This window comes from Clarias gariepinus, chromosome 1 (assembly GCF_024256425.1).
Source record: "Clarias gariepinus isolate MV-2021 ecotype Netherlands chromosome 1, CGAR_prim_01v2, whole genome shotgun sequence".
In the NCBI taxonomy this organism is placed as follows: Eukaryota; Metazoa; Chordata; class Actinopteri; order Siluriformes; family Clariidae; genus Clarias; species Clarias gariepinus.
Window position 1 is genome coordinate 17,009,792 of NC_071100.1, and position 15,972 is coordinate 17,025,763.

The 15,972-nt window shown below is 42.0% G+C and overlaps 1 pseudogene; it reads right to left on the reverse strand.

Moving 5' to 3' along the window:
• LOC128520489 (basement membrane-specific heparan sulfate proteoglycan core protein-like) overlaps nt 1–15,972 on the reverse strand; it is a 59,156-nt pseudogene that overhangs the window by 10,949 nt on the left and 32,235 nt on the right.

The following is a 15,972-nucleotide window of genomic DNA, read 5'->3' on the forward strand; positions in this document are numbered from 1 at the left end:
ACCATTGAATTTTGTTAGTGTTAACCCCGGTCTGTCTGTATTATCGTCTGCATTAAATTAAAATGCGCTTTTCATACAAATAAGTTAGGCGATATAACACTCGTATATATTAGTTCATCTCTGAAGCCAAACTATAACTTACCCAGTACTGAAGCCCCCCCCCCCCCACACACACACCTCCCCCTCCTCACACTCCTTAACTGATAAACACTTCAGAGTTTTTATCCAGCTCGGTAACTAAGCGCTCGCGCTACCGCGCAAAGTCACGGCCACATTAAGAAAAATATAAACCGGGTTATGAGCGTTTAGCTCACGAGCTCCTATACATCTATCCTCAGCTTGTGTCCTTCATGAACTGCATCACATTATATTCACAGAAATAACCTGCAGATTAACTCTTACCCTAAGAATAAATAAATGCTGAATTTATCCAGACAACAAGCGGTCAGACTCTAAAGGCATTTTTATAGAGCACAAACACTCTTCATCCGGTAGTGCAGCTTTTGTAATAGGGACATTAAGAGTATTTTTGAAGCTTTAGTGTCTTTTTAGTTAAAGAGGAGTGACATTGTGAGTTTGTGACACTGACAGTAAGCTGTAATGTTAACTCCAGACTTGGTAAACAGATCATTAAGTTATCTAAAGTTACATCTGACCGCTGCTGGTGCTGCCAGTGATTTTCAAAATGGCCGATAAAAAAACTAAACTGGGAAATAAACTGTAAACTAATCCCAAACAAATTTTATAAATTAAAACACCACTTACCGCGAATAGTCCATTAAGCCGCCATCTTCATCTCTAGTGCAGTTTGGTAGCGTCAGTTCGGCGGGGGTGGGAGCGGGTTGTTAAAATCACGTGATTGCAACTCAGCGCAGCTAAATTGCTGGCTTGTGTTAACGTGTCCTTGAGAACGAAGCGCCATCTAGTGGTGGAACCAGGTAAATGCATAAATAGGGCTTGAATGGGCGTGTTTACTGTGAAATCTTGACACGCCTTTCTCGAAGAAAAAGGAGGGGGGATTACGGCGTGCATAGGGCAGCCGTACGCCATTCGTACGCAATTCACACGCCCGCGGCTATTTGGCGTGGCTCCATCTGTAGATGGATATTGATGGATATCAGTAATTTTATTCCTTTAAATCCTAATAATAATAATAAAATCACACACAATAGATGTTAACGTATTTCCTCACCAGTGACACACAGAGGCTGTGGTTTGCTGTAGTATGTGTGAAAGACACTCTGCTCTGCACATATAAACTCCTGTGTGATTCAGAGTAGAACGGACTAAAAGTGTATGAGCCTCATTGCATACTGTTTTGAAAGAATAAACCATGAAGCGTGCTTATCCAAGCAGTGCTCAAAAACGATAGAAAACTAAAGAAATCAAATACTGAAAGCTTTGGCTTATATTTGGCTATAAAATTTGTTTTACCTTAAAATCAAAATAAATCATCTGAAGAGGAGGAAGACCCAGATATACCACCCCCTGAACAAGCTGCAGCGGCACCAGTCACTACTTTTGCCGGCAGCTCAGATGCGTGCCCTGTCCCTGATACCCAGCACCCGCCCCATAATCTACTGGGAAGCAAAATCGTGCTTTCTAACGACTCAGCGGTTTGGACTGAGAAAATAACTGACCAACAAAGATGAAGTATTGTCAAAAGGCCACCAGTTCAAATAAAGGATTCAAATTTTCCTCAAAACAGTGACAAAATTCCTCGACAAAATTTTCTCTAAAGAATTAAGAGAAATCGTTTAGTTTATTCAGTCAGTAGTGATGTTTTGTTTTTGTTGTAAGCTCTTTGAAAGGGGAAGCACCTCCTTACTTTGCAGTAATGGATTTAGAATCTCATGATGTAGGAATCTGGAGCAGACACTGGGAGACACTGACAGTCAGGACAGGATTCTTGGAGTGAGAGCAGCTGTTTATGTTTTTCTACATCACATACAGTATCTACACCTGCAGAGATGTTAGATTACATCTACAAGGAGAATCTCTTGGAGCTTTATGACAATCTAAGCATTGCCTTGCATTAACTGTTAACATTGTCTATCACTGTTGCCTCAGGAGAGAGAAGCTTTTCCACTTTAAGGCAAATGAAACTTACCTGCGGTCCACAGTGTTCCAGGAACCAAAAGTAAAAAAAAAAGAAAAAAGTGTAACAAAATATACAATATATATAAATTATATAAAGTATAAATAATAATTATCAGATTGTCCCCAATGATCAAGCAGAGGGTGGTGATGGCAAGGAAAATCTATCTGAGGTGGCAATAAGAAGAAACCTTCAGAGGAACCAGACTCAACAGGTAACCCATTCTTATTTCGGTGATAACAGATCAGATAGACCAAATTGCTTTTATTAAACTTATTTATAACTTACAAGCAACATACATCTGTGTTTAAGGCAGTCCGAGAAAGAATACATTCGGGCCTAGTGGAAAAAAATGCCACTGTTTGACTGCAATCAGATACTTAAACCAAAGCAACTCTAACTTGTGTCAATTTTCATTTGGGCAATAACACAACTGAGCACACAAAAAATGTGATACATGAACAGACCCTAAGACAGTCAAAACACACAGTCTAGTCTGAAAAATGGCACATTCTGACGTCAATCAGCTGTCTAAACCTTGGCACAAAAAGGTGTGGTTGCTAGTCAGAGAGACTGACTTTTTTTTTGTATGTTACATCCTCTGGTTGTGATGTACACTAACGTTTCATACACACTCGTGTAGTACGGAGCTGCCAGGAACATAACCACTACAGCGAGCATGCTGTATGTCTGTAGAGGATGTGAAAACATGCAAATAGTGATGTTACTATGACACAGAAGCTCCAAAGCTTGTATCGAGCAGAAGGGGGCATGTCCAAATAAAGCCTCGATTCGAGGTGTGTGTGAGTTACCCAAGAGTCACGTGACCAATGACAAACGAAGCCTTGTGTTTTCCGGAGTCACGTGACCAACTCGTTTGGTGCTTAAGTAAAGGCTCATGCACTCTTCAGTTAATTTTCAAGTATTCAGAGATGTTAATTATGTGCATAAACATTTCCTTGAACAGTGCAACTACATCTACATATTACTTGTGCTGCTTGTGATGTTACGATCTAGTTGCTACACAAGATTTGTCCACTAGATCGACACCTAAATGAAGCTTCATCTGGCCCTCACTACATGCAGAAAGACCTGTCAGAGTAAAATAAATCTAATAACTATCCATTCTTAAACTCCCTGTTGTATCCTAAGATTAAAATGTTTGGACTTTTCATTCTGATTTATACTCCTGATCAGACCGCAGCCATGTGTATATTCATGCTGAAATGATTCCAGACACAGTGATTCTTTCTAATTCAGCAACGCTCGTGGAAGAGGGGGCGGAGCTAAGAAGTGGCTCATATATAATGTCTATATTATGTCTATATTAAAATAACCTAGTTTTATCACTGAATACCTGGACAATGCTTCTGTCAGTGTGTGTGTGTGTGTGTGTGTGTGTGTGTGTGTGTGCTCTCTCGGTTTCTTCTCACTTCTGCTGTAACTCCTCATGCTCTTTAGTCACCAGTTCCTCATGTGTTTTATCAGGTTTATGGTGTTTCCACGATGCCTTATCAACATTTCATGTGTCACATCTTTACTACTTTCTTTCTGGTATTGTGAAACTGACTGTTTTTTCTCTGCATGTCTTACTACTGTCATTCAGGAGCAGAGGAACAAGAAGGAAGGAAAAGTAATAACTGATTTGACCTTTGTGTTTTATCAAAATTAGCATTTGTATGTGAATCAGATCATGATTTATGGGAAAACACTGGATTTGTAAACTGGTTCCTAGAGATTTCCTCTGTGTGTCACTACAAGACTTGTTGGCAAGGTGGCCTAGCTAAAACTGACCATGTTGTTAGAGTTAAGAGTGTGTGTTGGTGTGGATGAGGCCCCCATTGGGAAGACTTTGTCCTGATTATACTGTTTTCAGATCATGCAGCACTGTCTAATCTTCTTAGGCTTTCAGACTCGGCACCATCATTACCAGTCATTCGACTTTTATTTGATGTTGATGCTTATCTGAATTCATTCACCCTCACGCTGGTCATGACTTAACACACCAATGCTTAGAAATTATACTTTTTCTTTAATGCAAGTGTGTAAATATCTGGTGTGATGATTTAAAAAGAAGCCCTACTGAGCATCTCTTACTCACCAGTAACATTTACCCAGAGTGCATCACTGCTGTTCGTGTAGTAGACTGGGTTTCCTCTTCCAGCTCTGCACCTGTACTGACCTCCATCAGAGACACTAACTGATCTGATAAAGTAGTGAAATGTTCCAGTCTCAGTCTCGTTGCTCTGTGTGGGTGTGATCCAGTAAAACCTCCATCCAGCAGACGGCAGCTCCAGTGTACAGGTCAGAGTCACTGAGTTTTCCGTCAGTGCAGCTCCTTTAAGGTCTGATGTGAGTTCAGATTTAGGTTTTTCTGCTGGAAATGAAATACACAGTTTATTATACAGAGCATGTTGGTCTTGGGAGACATATTAGGAAGTTTGAGAAATTATCTTAATTTTTATCACTGTGTTTTGCTTAAATATCAATTAAAGTGGGTTTCGTTACCACATCACAACAAGTAAACAAATGAATAAATGTGCATTATTTATATGAGTTATATGAACACAGTAAACTAAGTAGAAACGTAGAAGTTGTGTGTGCATGTTAAATAATAAATAGAGTGTGCTTTTCTGTCAGTGTTGGGTGTAACGCGATACAAAGTAACATTAGAGTACTTGGATTACTTTTTTAATGTAACTTGTAATCTAACGCGTTAGGTCCGTCATTTAAGTACTCAGTTATTTAATTATATTTTTAAGAATGTAATCCGTTATTTAGACAATTTATGTAATCCGTGAGCTAGACAGCAGTCATTCCCAATCTCTTAGTGTGTGTGTGTGTGTGTGTGTGTGTGTGTGTGTGTGTGTGTGTGTATGTGAAAGTCGTCCTACAACCCCTGCCCCGATAACCCGCCCCCGATAACCTGCCCCCCTCTGTTATTCCTGCTGTTATATCAGCGACGACCGACGCGCGAAAAGATGAAAACCTAATCACAGCGCCAAAACTCGCGGTGAATCATGATGAACCGTACTCACGGCCACCACGCGAAACCGCGTAGGTGAGATAGGGGTATTAGTAGTTAACAGATTATGGGCCAAACTTCTCTGAGTGATGATGGTAGAATAATTATAAAGGTCTTGACTAAAACAACATGCATGAGGAATCACAAAGGAGTTTTTTTTTTTTTTTCTGCAACGGAAAAGTACTTAAACTAGTTACTTTTATCAGAAAGTAACACTGTAATGTAACTGATTACTTTTTAAACACAGTAATTTTGTAATGTAATTAGTTACTTTAAAAAGTAACGCCCCCTAACACTGTTTTCTGTTTTCAACTAAACTTACAGATCTTTACTGTAAAGCCACAACAGTAAAACCTTAAAACTATTTTCTCAAACATGCAGAATCATGTCAGCTTCCATGCCCATATTTCACAGACATTTTAATCATTTTCTAACAATTTAAAACAAAATCAAAAAGAAAATGATGCTCCAGCAGTCAGACTGGTATCAGAAAGGTGTGATGCTTCCTGTCTTTAACATTAATTAAAGGAATTAAAGGCCTTAAAAAGGGATCTTCAGTTCTCTGGGCACTTTTTAAGGGGTAAATGTTAAAGCTAGGCTAACGGCTAACTGCTAATATGTAACCTAGCCTTCTTTAGCTCTTAAGACAGAGAGTAAAAACTGAAAGAAAATCAAGTTTGTCAGAATGCAGGATCTGAGCTTGAAAGTTAACACACACACTTGGAGATTTATAAGTCATGCAAACTCAGTTAAAAAGGAGTGTAACTTGTGACCTTTAAATGTAAACAGACAGAAGGAAACTGAAAATCCACTCACTCTGAAACAATGACACTAAAGGCTAAGAGTCTCATCACCGTACTGTGCTTGACATCTTCTGTACATTTTAAGCAATTTCCCTTTTGGATCAATAAAGTTCTTTCTTAATTGTCTGTTTTATACTTTCACTCATAAATCCTGGTTTGACATTTAAGACCCTTGTTATATTAAATAAAATCTCTTTAGTCAATAATAACAATAATAAATTATACAACAAAAATATATAAATTACCACCCTGCCAGATCAGAATGTAATCCAATGATCTAGAAAAACAAATGGGCTGTATGCGCAGACACACACACAAACCTGAAACCAACAAGGTAAAATAAAGACAAAGAAAAGTGATGCACCCACCTATAACAAGACAAGGAAAAAGAAAGTACAGTTAAACCTTGGATTGCGAGCATAATTAGTTATGGAAAGCATGCTCGTATATTAAAACTGTGAATTTCCCTCATAAGGAATAATGGAAACTCAGATGATTCGTTCCACAACCCAAAAATATTCATATAAAAAAAATTTATACAAAATATAAAGAAAAAATAAAACAAATTAACCTGCATTTTACCTTTGAAAAGAATCAAAGAGAGGAGAGGAGGAAGCGGGGAAAGGGGGCTGCTGTGTAGGATAACTTTCAAACACACACACACACCCGCATGCACACATACATATACACACACACACCAGTTTACTGATAGGGACTCTCACTCAACCCAGCGCACGCACACACACACACACACACACAGGCACTAGTGGCGGTAGGGGGTAAGGTGGCTGCTCTGTAAGACGACTTTCACATGCACATCAGTTTACCGAATAGAGACTCACCCTTACACAATGAGGTGAGCAGGTGAGTCTCTATTTAGTGTGTCCCACACACGCATACAAACACAAAATAAAATATGCTTTACACACACACACACACACACACACACACACACACATGTGGTCACAGTGTTATAGTAAACAGTACACGTGTGCACGGATGCTAACTATACGAGTGACGCATGCGAACTGAGACCGAGCAAGGGAGACGCGTGTGTGCTACATGACACTCTATGATACTTGGTACTTGTAAATCAAGACTTACTCATTTTTCAAATGAAAAAACTTTGCTTGTCTTGTGGAACACTCGCAAATGGCAAGAAAAATAGGAAAAGAGAAAAACAGTAAAGAAGTATAACTTAACACTAGAAGCGCCGAGCAGCGGACCGCAAGGGGGTAAAAAAAAAAAAATACTTCACACTTGATCAATTTCCAGGACCCTCCTTTCATGACTTTTCCTAGTTCTGTGAGCTTAATCACCCTGTATGCTTAAATTTTTTAAATCGCACCAGTAAAAGCCAGTATGAAGCTATTTTGCTCTTATTTACGTGAAATCGCTGTCAGCTGCGCACCGGTCATGCCGTTTCCTGCCTTTTCCAACCTGCGATTCTCATTTCTCTCAGCAGATGGTGCAAGGGATCGCGCATACTATTTATGCGTCATTCAGTGTGTATATGTAACTATCGCATTTCCCTTTCAAAGGCTACACTCGATGCTGCGTGAAAACGCTATGGGAACATCTTGTCATGTTGCCGGTTGTGAAGCATGTGTGTACCAAACACGCCAAATTTTTGGCTTTTATAACCTCGGTCAGGTGACGTCATCTGATAGGACGCACCTGCAGGTTATAAATAGGAGTGAACCGGAAACATTCCTCAGATTCTTGTCTTCACCTTGTCTAGTTGTGAGCGTGTGTGTCTAACCAGCAAAAATAAGTGTTTAACTCACCGATAATGGCAGAGTTTAAACGAGATGTCCCTCCGTGTGTATAATCCATATCGGAGGGCGATCTCTACACTTTACTGCTTCGATTAAGTGCTACGCGCGCGCCTCGCATTCCTTGAGAATCTTCGAGCCGCCGCGCATTCCTGGGGCTTAAACTCGTGCATCCGGCAGAGCAGTGAGAGACGGATTTAAAACTCCTTTCTTTCGCGTTCTCATCGGATTGGGAAATCCCTCTGTCCGCTCGCAAGCGCGCGCCGCGCTTCTTGTGAATGGGCAAGGATAAACATCCTCTCTTGCTTCCGCGGAGATGGTAATTAAAAATAATAAAAATAAAAACATAGACGGCAGGTTCTGTCGGGTGGCCGGGGGCGGAGCCTCAACGACGCTCTCTCCCCTTTTCTTAGCAATCTCCATATGAGTTAACCCTTTCATGGAGTAAGCTGTATTCATCCCGTGTTTTCCTGCCATCAACTTATTTATTTATTTAAATATAATTGAGGTAGAAACGCGGAGTTATATGATGACACCCAGATAGAGGAGACGCTTCCAGGCTATCTCCCTTCTGGGACATCATCCTTCCTGAAAAGTTATTATTTCCTTTCAAGCTGTGTAGACTTTTTATCTTCCCTGGAGGGAAAAGCTTTTCAGGCAGCAGGTCAGGTTGGCGCATTGCACACCATGGCGGTTTTGCACGTCTACCAGGCTGACCTGCTGAGAGACTTGAGTACTGGCGGGGCTCTGCAAGGTAAGGCGTATTGGATTTACGCCAGGCCACAGACTTGTCTCTTCGTGCAACAAAGCAGACGGCTTGTGCTATCGGCCGTTTTATGGCCGCTATGATCTCTAGAGATCACTTGTGCTACAAGCTCAACTGCTAGAGGCACTTGTGGTTGAATCTCAGGGGTATTAGGGAGAAGGATCGTGTATTCCTCCTAGATGCCCCATCTCGCCTCCCGGCCTACTTGGCGATGTCGTTAACTCGGTCGCCACTAGGTTCATGAGGCGAAGTTATATAACAAGCCTTCGGGAAATTCCTTCCTCGCCTTGCTCAAGAGTCGGGACTGTCGGCCACCCAGTCTCGACCGGGTCTGACTGTTGTGAGGCATGAAACACACAAGGAGAGTGTTTTTGAGCTGGGCACCCCCTCGCAAGATTGGGGTGCGTCACGCAATCCGCCTCAAAAGAGGTCAGACTGGCATATTGTCTTCACAAAGAAGCCCTGAGGTTCATGTGCCCAGGACCGTGGGGGGTGGCCCCCCAATGGGGAGAGGCACGCAGAATTCCTTTTAAAGAATGAAGTGTTCTCCCTGGCACCCCCAGGAGATCGGTGTTCTTGCTCCGCCACCACTGGTGTTTCGGGCAACTCCAGTCTCCAATAAAATGTTAGTTCTTCGGGTTATTCCTGCCGTGTTTCAGGAACCGAACATCTAACATCCCCCCCGTTTAACCAAGCCGCTGAGCTTTGCCCCTTTCTGAGAAACTGGCAGCGTGGAAGCTACTGCCAAGTATATCTCCTTGGGTACTAAGCACTGTACAAAGAAACTACAGGATTCAGTTCTCACATCACCCTCCGCGTTTCAATGGCGTGGTCTCCACTTCCATGAAACCGGAAAGTGCAAGAGGAACGGGGGGCTGCGTCCAATTTTTTAGACTTTGCGGGCTTTACCGCTATCTAAAAATAAATCAATGGAAATATTGCCACAACACAGGAGGTTCCTGAGGTTCGCTTTCGGGGGCGAAGCTTACCAGCATCGGGTCCTTCCATTTGGTCTAGCTTTTTTACCCGCACATACACAAAATACATGGATGTACTTCTGGCTCTTACGACTCCAGAGCATCCGTATTGAATTACATGACTGGCTGGCCCAGTCTCAGTAGCTAGCGCTTCGACATCAGCATGTCGTTCTAGCTAATCTTTGTTTCCTAGGATTGAGATCCAATGCCATGAAAGCATGCTCTTTCCTGTTTAGAGGACAACATTTTTTGGGTGTCACATGGAATTTGAGCGTAAGCGGGCACAGCTGTCTCCCGCTCGTGTCGAATCCATTCTCAACACCGTCAAGGAAATCAAGCTAGACCAGAAAGTGACCTTCACTTTCAGAGATCTTAGCTCTCATGGCAGCTGTAGCCACGGTGACACCTTTGGACCTTCTGCACATGAGAGCATTTCAGTTGTGGCTAAGAACCAGGGGATTTTACTCTAGGGCCAATCCCCAATAAGGGCTACGCGCCAGGTGCTTCGTACCCTTCCTATGTGGTTCAGACCCCGGTTTCTGACTCTGGGTCCCACTCTAAGTTCGTCTTGTCGTCGCACATGCTAACGACAGACGCTTCCCTCATGGGCTGGGGTGCGGTCTTAAATGACCGTCCAGCCCAAGGGAGCTGGAGAGGCCATCGTTTTGCGCGGCACATATATTGCCTCAAAATCATGGCTCTATTTCAGGCCCTAAAGCACTTCCTCCAGCAGTTGAGACTACCATGTCCTAGTGCGGGTGAACAACACTATGGCAGTCTCATATATTAATCGCTAGGGCGGACTGTGCTCGCGCCGCTAAATAGCTAGCGCACCAGATTCCTGTCCCTCAGGGCGATTTACATTCTGGAAAATTTCATGTAGCGTAGGTGGACCTCTTTGCCTCGCAAGATCAGCAAATGTCCCCTTCACTACTCTCTGACTCTAAGTCAAGCTGGTCTCCCAGCCAGCGTAATTAAGACTATTCTAAGATGGTCTTTCTAAATAATGTTACCTCTCTAAGAGGATCGGACAGCTATTGCCCTCTCCTATGAGGCGCGTGGGCTCACTTCGCCTCTAGGAATTAGGGCTTATTCAACCAGGGGAATCGCCTCATCAATTGCACTAGCAAGAGGTATTCCCTTGCAGCAAGTATGTGACGCGGAGGGTTGGTCCTCTCCGCACACATTTGCCAACATGCATCCTATTGTTTTGAAGCCTTCTGTCCTCCGCCTTTACAGCTTCGGAGCAGGAGAGACTTCACTTACTGTGTCCAGTACATGCTCTTCAGATTTACGTCCACCGCATTAGCCAGTGGCGTAAGTCAGAGCAGCTTTTACATGTTTTGAAGCCGCAAGCTGCGTGAGAGATGCTATTGCCCTCTCCTATGAGGCGCGTGGGTTCATTTCGTCTCTAGGAATCAGGGTTCATTCAACCAGGGTAATCGCCTCATTAATTGCACTAGCAAGAGGTATTCCTTTGCAGCAAGTCTGTGATGCGGAGGGTTGGCCCTCTCCGCACACATTTGCCAATATGCATCCTATTGTTTTGAAGCCTTCTGTCCTCCGCCTTTACAGCTTCGGAGCAGGAAAGACTTCACTTACTTTGTCCAGTACGTGCTCTTTAGATTTACGTCCACCGCATCAGCTAGTGGCGTAAGTCAAAGCAGCTTTTACATGGTCTGGGGCCGCAACAGGGGTGGCCCCCACTATACTGGGCTATTGCCCTCTCCTATGAGGCGCGTGGGCTCACTTCGCCTCTAGGAATCAGGGCTTATTCAACCAGGGGGATCGCCCCTTCTATTGCACTAGCAAAAGGTATTTTCCTGCAGCATTTATTACATTTATAGTTTGGATGTTCATGCTACTCCGGGCCCACGGGTCCTTGAGTCAGCTACCCAGACATAGTTCTGAGACCTTCTCGGCCTTGTGCGCACACGCTACACAACCTTGGAGTCCAGACACTTGCAGTGCGGCGGCGTTGGCACTCTCGTTCCCATAGCGTTTTCACGCAGCATCGAGTGTAGCCTTTGAAAGGGAACGTCTCGGGTTACTTTGCTGTAACCCTGTTCCCTGAAAAGGCGGGAACGAAATTGCTGCGTCCCAATGCCGCACTGTCTATGTGACCGGACGTCCGTTCAGACAATCAATCTGAGGAATGTTTCCGGTTCACTCCTATTTATAACCTGCAGGTGCGTCCTATCAGATGACGTCACCTGACCGAGGTTATAAAAGCCAAAAATTTGGCGTGTTTGGTACACACATGCTTCACAACCGGCAACATGACAAGATGTTCCCATAGCGTTTTCACGCAGCATCTCGTTCCCGCCTTTTCAGGGAACAGGGTTACAGCAAAGTAACCCGAGACGGTTTCATTCCATATATGCAGTTTATATATATATATATATATATATATATGCTTCCGTAAAATATCGACAATTCGCCATTCGTTCTGGCGTTGATAATCAGCGATATTTTATAAGGACATTTAGGGGATTTCGCTTTACTTAATTTTATAAGGTTTTGAGAAAATTAATTAGTTTGTTCGTTCTGTTAGAAGCTTCTGTGAAATTATCTCTAAAACAATATTGTTTAACATATTACATATGTAATGGCCCCTCCTGAGGATATAAAGCCTCATTATTAAATTTGAATGAATCAGATCTACCACAGCAGATAATAAACTATGCTATGTCATTACCGAAGCAAACACCACGGTTATGCCTCGTTTCGTTCAGTGTTGCTAGGCAACGGACCACGCGCCTAATCGGCGGGAACGTGGTTCACTTGGCCGCGGTGTATTATAAACCTTCGAATTGTTTCACTGCTTACCTCTGAGAAAAAAAGCTGTATTTTGTTTGTTTATATGTTTATAAAAGTACACGAAGTAGGCGCGCGCACACACACACACACACACACACACACACACCCCTCCCCTGAGCCCTCGGTCAACATCTAATGACCGTCGATATGCAAATGAGTCAAGACGTAGCCTAACGTGGTGTCGTGTCGGATTTCAGCGGTCACGGAGTGGAAAGACTTTGAAGCAGTTGCAGCGTTTTTCAGTTACAACAAGCACAGCGATGAGTCCACGTTGTTTCACTGGTTATGACATAGTGACACTAAACAGCTGAACAACTTCACTTTTCCGTTTACCTCTGAGAAAAAAAAAGGTGTATTTAATTTGTTTATATTTAGAGTAACACCTTCCAACCACCTCTCATAGTCTATTGTTAGTTTTAATGATTTGGCAGAAACTAATTATCACTACATACTGTAAGTACCCCAACACCACTGATCATGAATTTCAGCTGAAACTAATTCTATACATGCAACAGAAAATGTAGATGCAGATTCAAAATGTATAAAGATGCATGTTATATATATATATTCGGCTTCAGCTTGTTTCTTAATCTTAATCTTTATATATATACTTTTCAAATAAAATCGCTATTACTTGATTTGGCAGAAACTAATTATCACTACATAAGTACCCCAACACCATTGATCATGAGTTTCAGCTGAAACTAACAGCGCGCGCCTACTTCGTGTACTTTTATAAACATATAAACAAACAAAATACAACATTTTTTCTCAAAGGTAAACGGAAAAGTGAAGTTGTTCGGCTGTTTAGTGTCACTATGCAGATGTTACACTCGATGTAGTTACCGAAATCTTTGATTTAGTTCTCATTCAGTGGCCACACATCACTTCCACATTTCCCTCGCTTTTATTACATGAACATAAGCAGTGAAACATTCCGCAGGTTTATAATACACCGCGGCAAAGTGAACCGATTAGGCGCATGGTCCGTTGCCTAGCAGCACTGAACGAAATGAGGCATAATCGTGGAGTTTGCTTTGGTTATGACATAGCATAGTTTATTATCTGCTGTGGTAGATCTGATTCATTCAAATTTAATATTGTTTTAGCGATAATTTCACGGAAGCGAGTTCAGAAATAAATCGCTGCTCCGAGACGTTCAGAAGCTTCAAATAGAATGAACAAACTAATAACATTTTCTTCATACGATATAAAATTAAGTAGAGCTTTCCTTTTTGTTATAGTACGAAGCCCCTAGATGGACAAAGGAGGAGAAAAAACGGCAGAAAAAAGTCATGCCAAAAACTTTGGGTTATAATGCAAAACATGACTCGTTTTTTCCCTCTGACTTGTTTTTTCCCTCCTTCTTTGTCCCCTTAGAGACTCTGTAGTAGGTTTTCTCAGTTGAATATGAAAAAAAGATACCGCTTATTATCAACGCGGGAATGAATGGCGCATTGTTCAAGTGCAAGTTGATCTTGGAGCTAAACTATGGGTGAAAGCGCCATCTAGCGATCATTGTGTGTCAGCAGCAGCTTCCCATTCAAAACAATAGGGGGTCAAATGACCGCTGAACCGCGTTATTAGTAGGTGACACTGGCGCGGCGCTTCTAGTGTTAATAAGTCTAACGCTGATTAATTAACAAACTAACTAAAATAAAATAAATAAATAAATTAATTAAAAATCCACACTCTAGATCAGCAAAAAAAAAACAAAAAAACAACAACAATCATCTAAATTCATTCTAACTTGGTAAAAATATTCTTAAATGCAACCTGAAAATGTCGAACTGATTTACTGATCTGAAACAGCAAATTCACTTTCAAATGAGTCCCCACAAGGTAATTACCTCCACCTACAAGGTAATGTGTACCAGCACTCACATTATAACAACACACACACACACACACACACACACACTCACTAACCTGATACAGAGAGTGTAACAGCTTCACTCATCTCTGAGATCTGAGAGTCACTTCTCGTCCCTCTGCAGGTGTATTTACCCCCATAATGACTCCAGTCCTGTTCTGTAATATTCACTTTAAACTCCTGTGTTGTGCGGTGTGGGGTCTGTGTGTTATTCTTATACCAGCTGTATGTCCACTCAGTGTCTCCTCCTGTCTGTATGTCACACCTGAAAGTCACTCTCTCTCCTCTGTACACCTGTGTATCAGGATTTATAATCACCACAGGTTTAATCTCTGTAAGGAAACAAAACACAAACACTACTGTTTATATTTAGATATTAATTTTCAAAACTATGAGGGAATTATTTTATTTTTATTTTTAGGATGAATTTTTAAAACATTCAAATGCATTAACATTTAACAGAGAATTCATGTTTCCATTCAGAGTGTAGATACAGTAAATCTGTTCACATGTAAATGATTAAACTCTGTCACACTACAATCACTACTGATGAAGTAAATGTAGATCACAATTTTAAATACAGACTCAACACTAAATAATCATCTCACTGTACTGACAATTCACATCTCGTTAGGTTTAAGAGAAAGAGAGTCTAAATTGTTGAGTTTTATACAAAAAGCTTCCAGCAGTCACCAGCTGTTTGATGTATAAACAGTAATTTACAAAAAAAAAAAAAAAAATCAGTTTAAATCAGTCATTCTCTGCTAAATGAGCCTTTTATGATTTATGTGCAGTTGTTGATTATGGTTCACTGAACCTGATTTCAATCTACTGAAAAATACTAAATAAAAAACATTCTTTAACTTACGATTCATTATAAGACTTTTTTACACAAATTTTATTTACTTTTTTGTAATGCACTGTTTATATATATATATACACACACATATATACAGTATATTAATACAGTACACTCACTCTCTCATCTTCTATATCACTTTATCCTGTATTCAGGGTCGCGGGGACCTGGAGCCAATCACAGGAGGGTTAGGGCATGAGGCAGGGTACATCCTGGACAGGGTGCCAATCCATCGCAGGGCACACACACATACACACACTCACACACTCATTTATACATTACGGGCAATTTGGGAATGCCAATAAGCCTAACCTGCATATGTTTGAACTGTGGGAGGAAACCAGAGTACACAGAGAAACCCACCAAGCACGGGGAGAACATGCAAACTCCATGCACACAGAGACGGGAATCGAGCCTGGCTGGGAACCCGAACCCGGACCCTGGAGGTCCAAGGCGACAGTGCTAGCCACTACACCACCGTATCGCCTAATACAGTACAGTCATCTAAATCATGCAACTAAGTTTTTTGCATCATTTAATCAGTACAACTCAACCACAAAACAAAGACTTTGCAGTGAGGACAGTGAGGAGTGTCTCAGCAGTGTCACTGTCTATGTACTGTAGAGAGAATACAGTGTCAGAGACACGACTTACTGAGCCGCTGAGAGCTCATCTCCTTCCTCACATCACTGCCTGGTTTGGGAAACTGCACTGTCTCAAACCACAGACCCTGAAGCAGACAGTGAGGACAGCTAGGCTCATCTGTGTCTCCATCACAAATATTTACAAATATTAGTGATCAAACACTCGGGACCACAGAATCAGTTTCTTCCCACAAGACATCAGACTTCTCAACACCCAGGAAATGGGGGGACGTGCACGCACACACACACACACACACACACACACACACACACACACACACACACACACGTACACACACGTACACACACACGTACACACACACACCCCTTGA